The 12,854-nt window shown below is 30.8% G+C and overlaps 1 pseudogene; it reads right to left on the reverse strand.

Annotated features, from left to right (window-relative positions):
* Window positions 1–637: 637 nt before the first annotated feature.
* LOC147386406 (cytochrome P450 714C2-like) lies at window positions 638–2,049 on the reverse strand (annotated as a pseudogene).
* Between the last annotated feature and the right edge of the window lie 10,805 nt (window positions 2,050–12,854).

The following is a 12,854-nucleotide window of genomic DNA, read 5'->3' on the forward strand; positions in this document are numbered from 1 at the left end:
TTCAAAAATCTAATATAAATGTTCATATCATTTGAGATATCAAGATGACTCGTCCGAAGTATCGCTCATGAGCAAGATGAGACATGATATTGTGATTGAAAGCCATGACACCACATTTTCTCCTAATTCATATATACCTATATGGGTAGTGTTCTTTTAACAAAATCTTAGACAACATTCTAGACAAAGTTTTGTCTTATATGGTTAAACAGTTTCGAAATGGACTGATTTTTTGTGAGGACGATCTCTATAGTCAATAGATCATCCTCACAAAAAATCAGCCAATTCTGATGAAAAGTGTTACAAAGTAACTGTAAAAATTGACGGTTCACAATTCTTCATCTTATAAACTAGGGTTAGAAATTTCAGAATTGGCTGATTTTTTGTGAGAATGATTTTCTCATCATAGAGATCGTCCTAAAAAAAATCAACCCATTCAAAACTTTTTAACCCATATAAGACAAAATGCTTTCTCTAAAATGTTGTCTAGGATTTTGTCAAAAGAACGCCACCCAATATATATATATAATGATCGCATATATCAAGCAAGTTAAATAACTTGTTTTCTTATTCTCCAAAATACAAACTAAATTATGAAAGAAATTGATAAAAAAAAAACAAACCCAAATACAAAATTTCACACTTTCCTTATGATGAGATCAAGTCCATTTACAGGCTCTATAATCAACCTATGAGCAGCAGAGTGGCGATATTTTCGAGAAAGTGAGAAACTGAACTTAGACACAATGAGAGATATGAGAACCTTCAATTTTTCCAAGGCGAAGTTCTGTCCCAGACATGTGCGTGGCCCAATCCCAAATGACATGTAGGAATATGGACTCTTGCTAGTAGCACTAATAATTCCATTAGCGAACCTCTCTGGGTTAAACTTAAGTGTATCGGATCCCCATATTTCAAGGTCTGTGTGTAATGATAGCATTGGGATCCATAGGTTAACTCCTTTTGGAACATTTAGGTCACCGAACTTCATCTCTTCTAAGGCCTCCCTCTATATGATTGCCATGGGTGGATAAAAACATAACGTTTCAATAATCACCATCATCAGCTGCCATGACAAATCAAAAATGGGTTACTAAAGTTATGTAAATTAACATAATTATCATTTATCATTCACTTGGTTGCAATAAACTCATTACGGTCCCAAAAGAAAATGACACAACTTTGTTACAATTTTATCGCTTAAATGTTTTTGGTGAATTGGTTAGTTCTTATCAAAATGGTATGAGAGCCAACACTAGCTAATGGCGTCTACTATAAAGCATGGTGGCCTTCACCATTATTGCCAAGAGGTCTTAGGATTTTATCATAAATGTTGGTCACATACATACCACTTTCATCTTATGAAGTATATTATAATCTGGAAGGCGATCCCCACAGACTTCCAACGCGTCGATTCATCTTGTCATTCTAGATGTGAAGCCAATAGCATCAAGATCCATGTCGCGTTGATCGCAGTAGTCTCGTACCCAGCTAGGTAAATGATTTTACAATTATCAATGATGAACTGGTCAATGTCTATGCCTTGGTCATCATAATTGGCACCCTTAAGTATCATTTGTAGCAGGTCATTTTCAAATGTAGCTTCTCTACGTTCCTTCACCAGATTTAATATCAATGAGTGAACCTCTTTCTCTAACCTCCAGATTTCTTTGTTGTTCTTGGAGGGAATATATCTAACATGAAATATAACATGTCAGTTTATTTACCACAAATTCAATTTTCTAAAAAGTTAATCTAATAACAATAGGTTTACGTGTTAGAAAATGCTCATACCTCATGGAAGGAAGGCCCATAACTAAACATGTCTTTGCCATGACTTCTTATAGAGATCTAAGCCTTGAGAAGATCTCTTTTCCTTTAGAAAACTTGCTCCCAAAGCAAGCTCTTGAGATTACATCGCCAGAGAAGCTTCTCATATCTTGATCAACTCTTATATCTCCAATACCCATTTCACTTTAATCAATTCTAGTCTCCCATGATTTCAATAGTGATTATTGAGGTTGCAGACTCCACAATTAAATTCACCATTCCATACAATAGTGTGATTTTGAAGTGTAAAAATGATATAAAAGATAATAAAACAATAACCCATATAGCTATTAGCAGACATAATCTATGTACAACATATTTATGTGAACCCCAATAGGTTGGCCTAGTGGCAAGTCGAGCCTTGATAAGACCCTCATAAAGGGTAGGTCAAGTGTTCGAAACTCTAGGAAGCTATGAATTCCTTGGGGCCACCCTCTTGGGTCCGATTGACCCTCAACTCAACCAGTTGCATGTAGGACTCTCCGAGGGGGCAAATGTGTGGATACCCACAATATATATATATATAAGGAAACATTCAGAGGCCCTAAAGAAAGTCAAATATTGTGCCAAACATTTTTTCAATGTTTGGGTTATAAGTTTCAAAATGGGTTGTTTTTTTCTGTCATTCTTGGGATGTTGCAGAACCCCCCGTATGAAAAATCACACAAAGGCTAATGAGAGTAGTTTTATAAATTGGCAATGCCCTCAATACATGGAAATTCTTGTGATTGGTCGATACGGGATTTTGTGAAATTGGAGATTGATTTTTCTGCGAGCAAAATTATTTTGATAGGTTGGGACTTTTAGGGGATCTCATTCCATTGTTTAAAAACAAAAAGAAAGAACAAATGAGAGAAATTACACATAGGAACATTTAAAAGAATATCACCATCTCTAAATAAGGAATTAACTGATGTATTAACAAAGACTCAAACGTATTAGAAGGTCAAAAAAATTTTACAAATAGCTAAAAAATGTTTATTTTATTGGAGGTTAAAATAAAGGCTAAAAAGTAAAATCACAATTTAGTAAAAATAGATAAATGCCAAAATTGGAATATGGCTCCTGATAAATATTTTAAAAACATTATTAGGTAGGTTTTGGTACTTTTCCTTATAAAACTTCATTAGTTTTATGTTTGAATTTGAGAGAAGTGGAAAGAAGAGAAACTATATATCTTGTCAATGTCTTCTATGTTCTAGATATCACCAAAAATCTCATGCTAGGAGACTTGTTTAACAAATTAGGTTACAAAATTGTGTATGAATCAAATAGACTTACATTATCCAAAAACAATGTATTTGTGGGATATGGTTATTTTTGTAAATGTATGATTCGCCTAAATTTACATAATGAAATTTTTTCTATTGTGTATATTGTTTATTCATTATGTTTATGGCATGAAATATTAAAATGCATTAATTAAGGTTCAATTGAACGTATGATTAATCTAGGACTTATTCCTAAGTGTAATTTAGAGAATTTTTTAAATGTCAAACATATGTTCAATCTAAGATAACTAGAAAATCATTTAAATATATTAAAACAACTTCTACTATCTTAGAGTTTATTCATAGTAATGTATACGACCTTAAAAGTCAAACATGTGGAGGCAACATATATTTTGTTACCTTTATTGATGATTACTTAAGGTACGCATATATTTATTTAATGAAAACTAAAGATAAAATTTTTGAATCTTTAAGTTAGAAATTGAAAATCAACTTAACCATAAAATTAAAATTCTACGCTTTGATAGGGGTGGTGAATACTATTCAAATGAGTTCATTAATTTTTGTGAACTCATGGTATTATCCATCAAGTTACAATTCCTTACACGTCGCACAAAATGGAGTTGCAGAAAGAAAAAATATAATCTTATTTGAAATGGTAAATAAAAAGTGTTTCAAAACACTGAACTATACGTACGTTTCCTGAATATTTATCTTAATTTTTGTCCTTATTTCTCCGTATTAAGGTAATAATCATGATAAGCCTCGAAACATCATGTTGTATGTTATTAAATGATAATTAGGCTTAATTATACATAAATAAATTCATTTATTAAATAAATCTGATTATGTGTGTTTCTTATATAGAAAATCAGCATTTTGAAGTCAAAATCTTAAGGAAAAAGCATTTGGGCCCACTTTGGAATTCCCTAATCCTTAGCTCATGTTCTTTTTTTTTGTTATTTTGTGCAAAGAAAAGTGGAGGCTACTTTTGGACTCTTCTATACACATTTTTCTCTATAAATAAGACCTCAATCTCTAGAGAAGGTCTCTTTTGGTTCTCTCATCCAAGACTCCTTTAATCTAAGGCTCTTTAACCTCTTCTCTTATATTTTTCTATTTTTATCTTCTAGTTATTTTCTTTTTGACTAAATAGTCTTGTGAAATATAAAAGAAGAAGAATTTGTAAGTTTCTCCATGAAATAAAGAAAAGTTATTCCATCTCTTACGATGACATTAGGCTAAGCTCCCCTCCATTGGAGAATGAAAAAGTCTAAAACAAGTTCTTGTGTTGTTTCTAGTTTCATGCCTTTCTTTTATCTAAAATACTTATGAATTCTCTTTAAGATTTCTTGCACTTTTTATTCTTAATATAGATACTTTATGCTTAGATTATGTTAAGATAATGTATATTAAAAATAGTTAATTGGTACTAGGAAGTTCAAGGAATTCTACTTTGTTTATGTTCCCTTATTTGATGTCATTTGCTAAACGTTTTGATTTAAGAAACTAACACCAAGTCCTTACAATTGAGTTATAAAAAGGCTAGAGACTAGGAGTTGGTCATTAACATGTTCTAAGTAGATCCACCTCCAATGGTGCTTTAATTTCATAAATTACTTATTTTTATTTCATTTACTTTGATTTATTTTTCAGTAACTTTAAATCTTCTTGATAAATTCAAAAATCCATGAAAAGAAAAAAAATAGTTTTAATCCCATTTGGTTGAAACGAATTTTATCTTTTTAGCTTAACTTTACTCCATCTTTTTCTTAGGTTCAATCCCCTACTTGCCTCACAAGTAAGGTAAAAGTAAGATTAATATTAACTCCGGTGTGAAGAACAACGATAGTACCACCAGTAAATGCTATGATTATTAGTTCAGGTTTATTTTATTCATTAGTGGGTGATGTAATTTTTTCTACTTGTTACATTTTAAATAGAGTTCCAACAAAAAACATAATGTTACTCCTTATGAATTATGGTTCAAAATGAAGCATAATCTCAATCGTCTCAAAGTATGGGAGTGTCTTGCCTATGTAAGAAAACTCAATCCTAAGAAACTAAAATTAGGAATTAGAACCTACAAGTGTGTGTTTATTAGTTATTCTCATAATAACCTAACTTATCATTTTTTTAACTTATATACTGGTAATATCAGTAGATATAGAACTTTTTGAGGATTTGACTACGTCAAGTCCTTATAAACTTATTTCTGAAAATTTTATTCCTAAATAAATTCATCAATCTATTTAAGATAATACTAGTGGTGACCTAGGTTCTGATCACCAACAAGATCCTAAACCTAGGAGTAGTAAAAGACCTAGAGTTAAATGCACATTTGGATTTGACTTTCCGATTTATCTTATTGAAAGAGATAAATATGAAGTCAAGAATATTATTAGGTTCATATTAAATATAAAGGGATATGAACCCTCTACATTTTTTGAGGTTATGTAATTCTAGAGATTCATCATTTTGAAAAGAATCCATTAATGGTGAGATGAACTCAATTATCTCAAATCAAACTTGGGTTCTCTCAAACTTATCCCTAGGTATGGAACCTATAATGTGAATGTAAATTTTTAAAAAGAAATTGAATATAAATGGATCAATAAATAAGTTTAAAGCTAGATTAGTTGTTAAGGGCTTTAAATAGAGACACGGGATAGATTATTTTTGAGATATATGCTCCAATAGCTCGAATATCATCTATTCGACTATTTATTTTTCTTACTTCCAATTATAAAATAATTGTCCATCAAATTAATGTAAAAATAACCTTTCTAAATGGTGATTTAAAAGAAAAAATTTATATGGAGCAACCGGAAGGTTTTGTTAGACTTGATCAAGAGAATAAAGTTAGCAAATTAATTAAATCTTTTTATGGTTTAAAGTAATCTCTTCTTCAATAGCATGAGAAATTTAACAAAATAATCTTGTCTTATGATTTCAAAGTTAATGATGTTGACAAATGCATTTACTGCAAATTTGATAATAATATTGGTGGCATTATTAGTTTTTATGTTGATGATATGTTAATCTTTGGAAGTAATATTGATTGTGTGGAAGATACCAAAAGGTTTCTATCTATTAATTTTGATATGAAGGATTTAGGAGAGGTTGACATAATGCTAGGAATTACAATCCTAAGGAAGGACAATTCAATGATTTTATCTCAATCTCATTATATTGAGACAATTATGAAGAAATATGGTTATTTTGATCATAATACAGCCCCACTCCTATAAATCCTAGTATCAAGTAAATAAAGAATACTAGTCATGCTAAAACTTAATTAGAATACACTAGAATTATTGGGAATCTTATGTATGTTATGCATTACACAAGACTTGACATTACATACATAGTAGATGTGTTGTGTCATTTTACTAGTAATTCAATTACTAGGCATTAGAATGTTGTATCTAGAGTTTTAATGTACTTGAAGAGGACATTAAACTATGGACTACATTATCAAGGATATCCAAATGTACTCGAAGGGTACAATGATGCAAATTGGAAAAATGTAGAGTATAAATCAAAATCTACAATTGGTTGGATCTTTACATAAGGTGGAGTTGCTATTTCTTGGGCATCAAAAAAATAAACTTGTATTTCAAACTCTACCATAATATCAAGAATGATAACATTGGCAAATTCATGTAAAGAGGTAGAGTGACTTAGATATCTATTAATGGATATATCATTATGGAAAAAACCCACTCCAACTATAATGATCAACTGTGATAATCAAGAAATGTTATACAAAGTTAAAAGTAAAACGTACAATAGAAAATCAAGGCACATAAGCCTTAGACACAATTTTATGAGATAATTACTCAAAATAGAGTAATTATAGTCGATTACGTGGAATCCAATAGGAATTTAATGGATCATTTAACTATAGGACTTCCAAGAGATATGATATATAAAATTTCAAAAAAAATGAGGCTAATGTTTATAAAAATAAATCAATCACCTTTGATGGAAACCCAATTTTTATCTTGAAATAGATAGACAAGGTTCAATGGGTACAAACAAGTCAAATAAGTAGTTTAGCAGGACACTAGAACTAATTTACCTAATTTTCAATAACTAATGTTGATTTCTGCAAGATAAATGATAGATGTAAATCCTTAATATGTTCTAAATATTTTAGTAGTGACTTGCAAAATATTTTAAGTGAACTTACCTATATGAGTGAGGAAATCAGGTTGTCTTCTATGAAAATTAGATCGTTTCTAAAAGTGCTCGTGAAAATATGATATAGCACATGATTATTAATGTACAAAGAAAATAGAACACTCAACCTCATGAAGAAAACTATGTGTGAAGAATTTGACTCGTCTCTAAAGGTCCTTAGTTCAAAATAAGTTCACCACGATACCTTGACAAAGCTTTGGTTATTTACACTAAGTGAATGTTCAAATCTAAAATATACCTCTCATTTATGTATTACTCTCTACGATTATGCCAAATTTTTGTAAATCAATGTAGTTGTTTAATCATTCTTTAGTTGTAAGAACTACGGAAGCTTAATCCTTATTTGGGTACGTAGTCAGCCACTAAAATGGTGCACATATATATATATAGGGTCAGGTTCAAGGGCCATGTGAGAAAACATGTAAGAAAACTTTCGTTTTTCAAAATAAGGGTTAGAGGTTTTGGATTGAGCTGATTTTTTGCAAGGATGGTCACTATGATGAGAAGATCATCCTCACAAAAATTCAGCTCAATCAGAAACCTCTAAATCCATCAAAAGTGATTTACAAATTAGTGATAAAAATTGAAAAAAAATCGACGGTCCACATTCTAAATCACTTTTAATGGGGTTAGAAGTTTCAGATTGGGCTGATTTTTTTTTTGGATGATCTTCCCATCATAGAGATCATCCTCACAAAAAATTAGCTCAATCTAAAATTTCTAACCCATATTTTAAAATTTTATTTACCGCCGAAAGTTTTCTTACATGTTTTCTCACATGGCCCTTGAACCTGACCTATATATATATTATTACTATTTATATTTTGAAATAGTGGTGATTTGTTCAATATTATCAAAATAAAATTCAGGTTTTTGTGGTTTTAATTTTTTTGATCTTTCTTAAGTAAGATTTTGGGGATTTTTTTGTATATAAAGTTTAATCCCACATTGCTCATAAGTGAGAAAGTGATATACCTTATAAGTAGAAGTCAACATAGTTAGTTGTATTTGCATCACACTTTTAATACTTTGATCCAATGCTTCAAGGTGGTGTGAAGCACCACCCATGCACTTGCACATTCATCGTGTAAAAGGGTGATTGAGCGTTTAGCTTGCATTGAGTGCTTTGAGACATATTTTGCACTTGACACGTACGCATCATCATGAGGTGCTAGGGAGCCTTAAAGTTTTCAAGATACGAAAGCATCCAATTGTTGTAGTTCACCCGTCATATGTGATGGATCAAGTGTGATCTCCACCACAAAATCACGTTAGTATCCAATTGAGAATCAATCGGATACGATGGATTAAAATAATACTTGATCAAGAATGATCTGGTACGTTGGATCAAGTTAGTACCTGATTAGAATCGATCAGGTGTTTTGATTTATGTTTGGTATCCGATCAGGGACGATCGGATCTGTTAGATCAAGCGACAACTAATCGAATGCGATCAGAACCATTAGATCATGCAGATTCAACTAATAGGTATTGATTAAAAGGCATGAGACACATATCTTTAATAGGATGCGATCTGGATTGTTAGATCTGAGATCAGACACAATCCAACAACTATTACATCAAGAGACATTAAATCATGGCTCTTAGTCAATAAGCACAAAAATGGTTATAAAAAGCCAATCAAAAATCAAATTTCTTCATTAAAATTTTTTGTATTATCCTTTTTTTAAGCTTAAGCACTTGGCATTCTCAGTTTCTAATTATTCATGAGTATTCTAGATTAAATCAGATCGTACATAATCCGATTTAGTAACTTGAGTATAGACTTCTTTGTATCTTGAAGGCATTTGTTCTTTAAACCCCTTGTTCATTGTGGTTCTAACTAGTAAGAGAGAATATACTTTTAAAAGAGGTCAAATTAGATTCAAACCTAGAAGTTATTTTTTTCCCTTCATTGAATTACTCTCGGTTTTACAGTCATAGTATCCAACAACCACATGCCTCTAGATTTCATGGAAAAACTCATATTAAAAAAGTAAAATGTTTTTGATCTTTATCCAATGTTTTAAAAATGGATGGTTACTGAAGTTCCACTTTAACTCCCAAATTTAAATTTGATATTCAACGGTGAAAAATAATTTTTTTGAAAATTTATTTTTCAAAATTCATAGAATTTGTCCTCTTCATCCCTAAAGCATTTGATCATGCATGTTTTCAGATGCCACAACTTGAATCCAATGACTCTTAATAAGGGTGAAATTCTTACTAACTTCATAATGCTAGCCGAACTCAACTTCTAAAAGACGATACAAGAAAGTAATCTATACATAGGGTAAAGAGAATATGTTTTTGATTTTTTATTTGATCATCTAAAGGTAATCATTGACTTAATTTTCAAGGACTCTTTTGCAAGTACGACATCGGTGCCCTTCAAGAAGAAATATTACAGAACTAGTTATACAATAATTTATTAAGATGTATCTAGAAACATTGAATCATTTTAATACTGTAGCTAGGGTGGTTATGTAACTACCTATAACCAATTATCTATTTAATAAAAGTTCATCTGGAGATTTAAAAAAAAACATTCAAAAATTCATGTTATCTCAATTCTTCACATGATATCAGAGCCCCAAGCTTTGTTGCATATGAACGATCTTGGTACACCGTCTTTTCGTTAATAATGATGACACTACCGACAAATCCTTGATTTCAAACCATTGAATTGCACTTCTTCCTAATGATTAACTCATCAAATACCATTCTCTCATCTTCAACAATATATATATATATATATATATATATATATATATATATATATATATATATATTGGAATCTATATAGCTTTATCATAGTTGAATAACCATTTCGTCAAACAAGTAGTCTCTATGTCTAGTGTCCAAATCTCTTAAAAATGAACGAAACTTGATACTTGCGTTACTGATTTTCTACATCAAGATCTTTATAAAAAAAAAAAGAATAAATAAGATTCAACTTATAACCCCATATCCCTTCATCTTAATTATCGTTTTCATCCCTCTCATTGCCCCCTTTTATCTCATGACCTCCTTTCTCCCAATCTGATTTTCTTATCTATGACCTCTCTCTCCCACTCTTCTAGTTTCAGCATCACTATGTCCAATAGACCTTCATTATATATATATATATATATATATATATATATATCATTCCTCCCAAAGAGTAGTAGCCCTCCTCCCATTCTCTCTCTTGTCCCTCTATTAGGAACCCTACTACGTGTATTGACTTAATAAGAGTCATTGAGTTGTTTAAGGAGTCTTTTAGATTAATTCTAATTCTAGCCAACTACTATAATTGGCAAGCAAATAGGAGTCAGTCTTTCCCTTTAAATATCAAGTTGTAGTTCATTGATTTTAGATAAATAAAAGACAAAATTTTAAATTTAAATTGGCGGAACAATTTCCCTCAAAGAAAATCGACAACTTAAGATCCAAGGATCCTATCACCCTCTATTTTGTCTCACACGTCCCTCTCAAATCTCTTCCCTTACTCTCAACTTTGGTTTGTAGAAATAGACCCCTCTATCCATGGTTTAACATACTAGTATCTATTTTTAAATTTGGTCCATCCTAGTTTTTAAAAAAAATTGGAAAATTATATGAACATGCCACCAATCTTTAAGGGCCCTCCATTTTCTTGGGGAAACCTAAATATATAACTATTTGTTAAGAGTATTCTATCTTTAAGGATCCTCCAACATAAACAACAACAACTTAATAAAAATCAGCATTTCTTATTCTACACACTTATTGTAGCTTGCGACTTGGGACTCCAACTCCATTGATTCTGGCGACCTTCGACTGCGATTTCATTGATTCTGATGCATTTATCCTCACATATCATTGACGTCTCTACTCAAAAAAATTTATTTGTACGTGGAGATTGTCGAGTTTTATACACAATGAAACGAAGGTAACCATCAAATTTGAGTAGAAATTCAATGTGTAGTAAGCAATGTCCTTTAAAGTGATCTTATTTGAAAATTTCCCCCTTCAAATTTACGTGTTGTTTTTTTTTTTTTTTTTTTTTTATTTAAAAATTTTGCACATGAAATGTTTAATTAAATGTTTGAATGACTAATTTACGAGATACATAAGAAATTTTGGCCCTTGAAGCATACTCTCATCACATCTAGTCTTTCATGAGACCCTCCATAGCATCGATAGTCCTTGAATGTCTAAACAAGATATGTAGTATCTAGAATGGCAATGAAACTCAATAAATAAATAAAAATTATTTCTCTTATTTTTAAATTTCTTTGCATGTGGTAAATGAAGACATGGTTCTTAATTGTATATTCTTACTTTTGTATAAATGCGTCAGTGTTCTCAACATATCATAGTTGCAATCTCTAGTGTTTTGTCGTCATCTGCATAATCCCACCTAAAGCCATGTTGGTCAAAAAGAGCATGTCCTTCAAAGAGGAAGAAGATCAACATGAACATGAACAAACGAAAAGACAAAAAGAGCAAGAACATGAACAATAAAAAAAAAAGAATAAGAAGAAGAAGATGGAAATGACGAAGAAGAAGAAATTGATTTTCGTAGAGGTCCTCAAGTCCCTTCAATACTTAACAGTTTTACTACGCATGTTGCATTATCTATCTGGCAAAATGAGGTAAACTTTCAACTTTTTCTTTTATTCATTTTTGTGTATATTTTCTATAATGTATAAAATTGTCCAAATAATAAACTCTAACAATTATTTTTTTGTCATTCCAAGAAAGTGGCCTTTTAAGATGCTACAATCACATTGTTACATTTCAAAAATGAAAATTGGAAGATGAGCTTCTTATTTTCAAAAAGGTCAAACATTCGTTGTTGTACAATACAAAATTATCAACCATGTACTATTGTCAACATTCGTTGAGAGATGACATTTTGAGATAAATACTTTCAATCTATATTTTAGAGAAATGATGATTACATTAGACGATGTTAACTAAATTTCGTGTATCTCTATTAGAGGTAAAATCGCTAGCGAATCTAAAGCTACTTCTGATGAGACAATTGAATTAATTGTTGACGGCTTAGAAATTTCATTGAAAGATGCACGTAAGGATTGGAATGCTACCAAGGACTTTTTAGTAAGAATGAAGTGTTACGAGAACAATTGAGTGGTCTCCAAACGAATGTGACTAATCAGAAAATTATTTATACTTTGAGGGGGTACTTGCTCTTTCTGATAGGATGCACGCTCTTGTATTACAAGATTGGATCAAATGTATATTTAATGTATCTAAAGGTATTAATGGATATAAAAAAAAGTTAAGAAATATGCTTGGTTGGTGGCTACGCTGGCATTTCTATATCGACAGTTAGGGTATTAATCAAAATTGAATGTGAAACAAATATCAGAGTATCTACCATTATAAGATGTGTACTTTTCAATCATATACATTTAACATCAATTATCTAATATAATATTTATTGTTAAATTTAATATAAATTATCTAATAAATTTCTCATCTGTAGGTATGGGTTTACAAGCATTTTCCTTCCGTAAAACCTATTCGAAATGTTGATTTCAAATCAGAACGTCCACGAATTTATCGTTAGAATCCACTTGCACTAGCTTATGAAAG

The sequence above is a fragment of the Akebia trifoliata genome, chromosome 14, assembly GCF_017979445.1.
Source record: "Akebia trifoliata isolate Shusen 1 chromosome 14, ASM1797944v1, whole genome shotgun sequence".
NCBI classification, from domain to species: Eukaryota; Viridiplantae; Streptophyta; class Magnoliopsida; order Ranunculales; family Lardizabalaceae; genus Akebia; species Akebia trifoliata.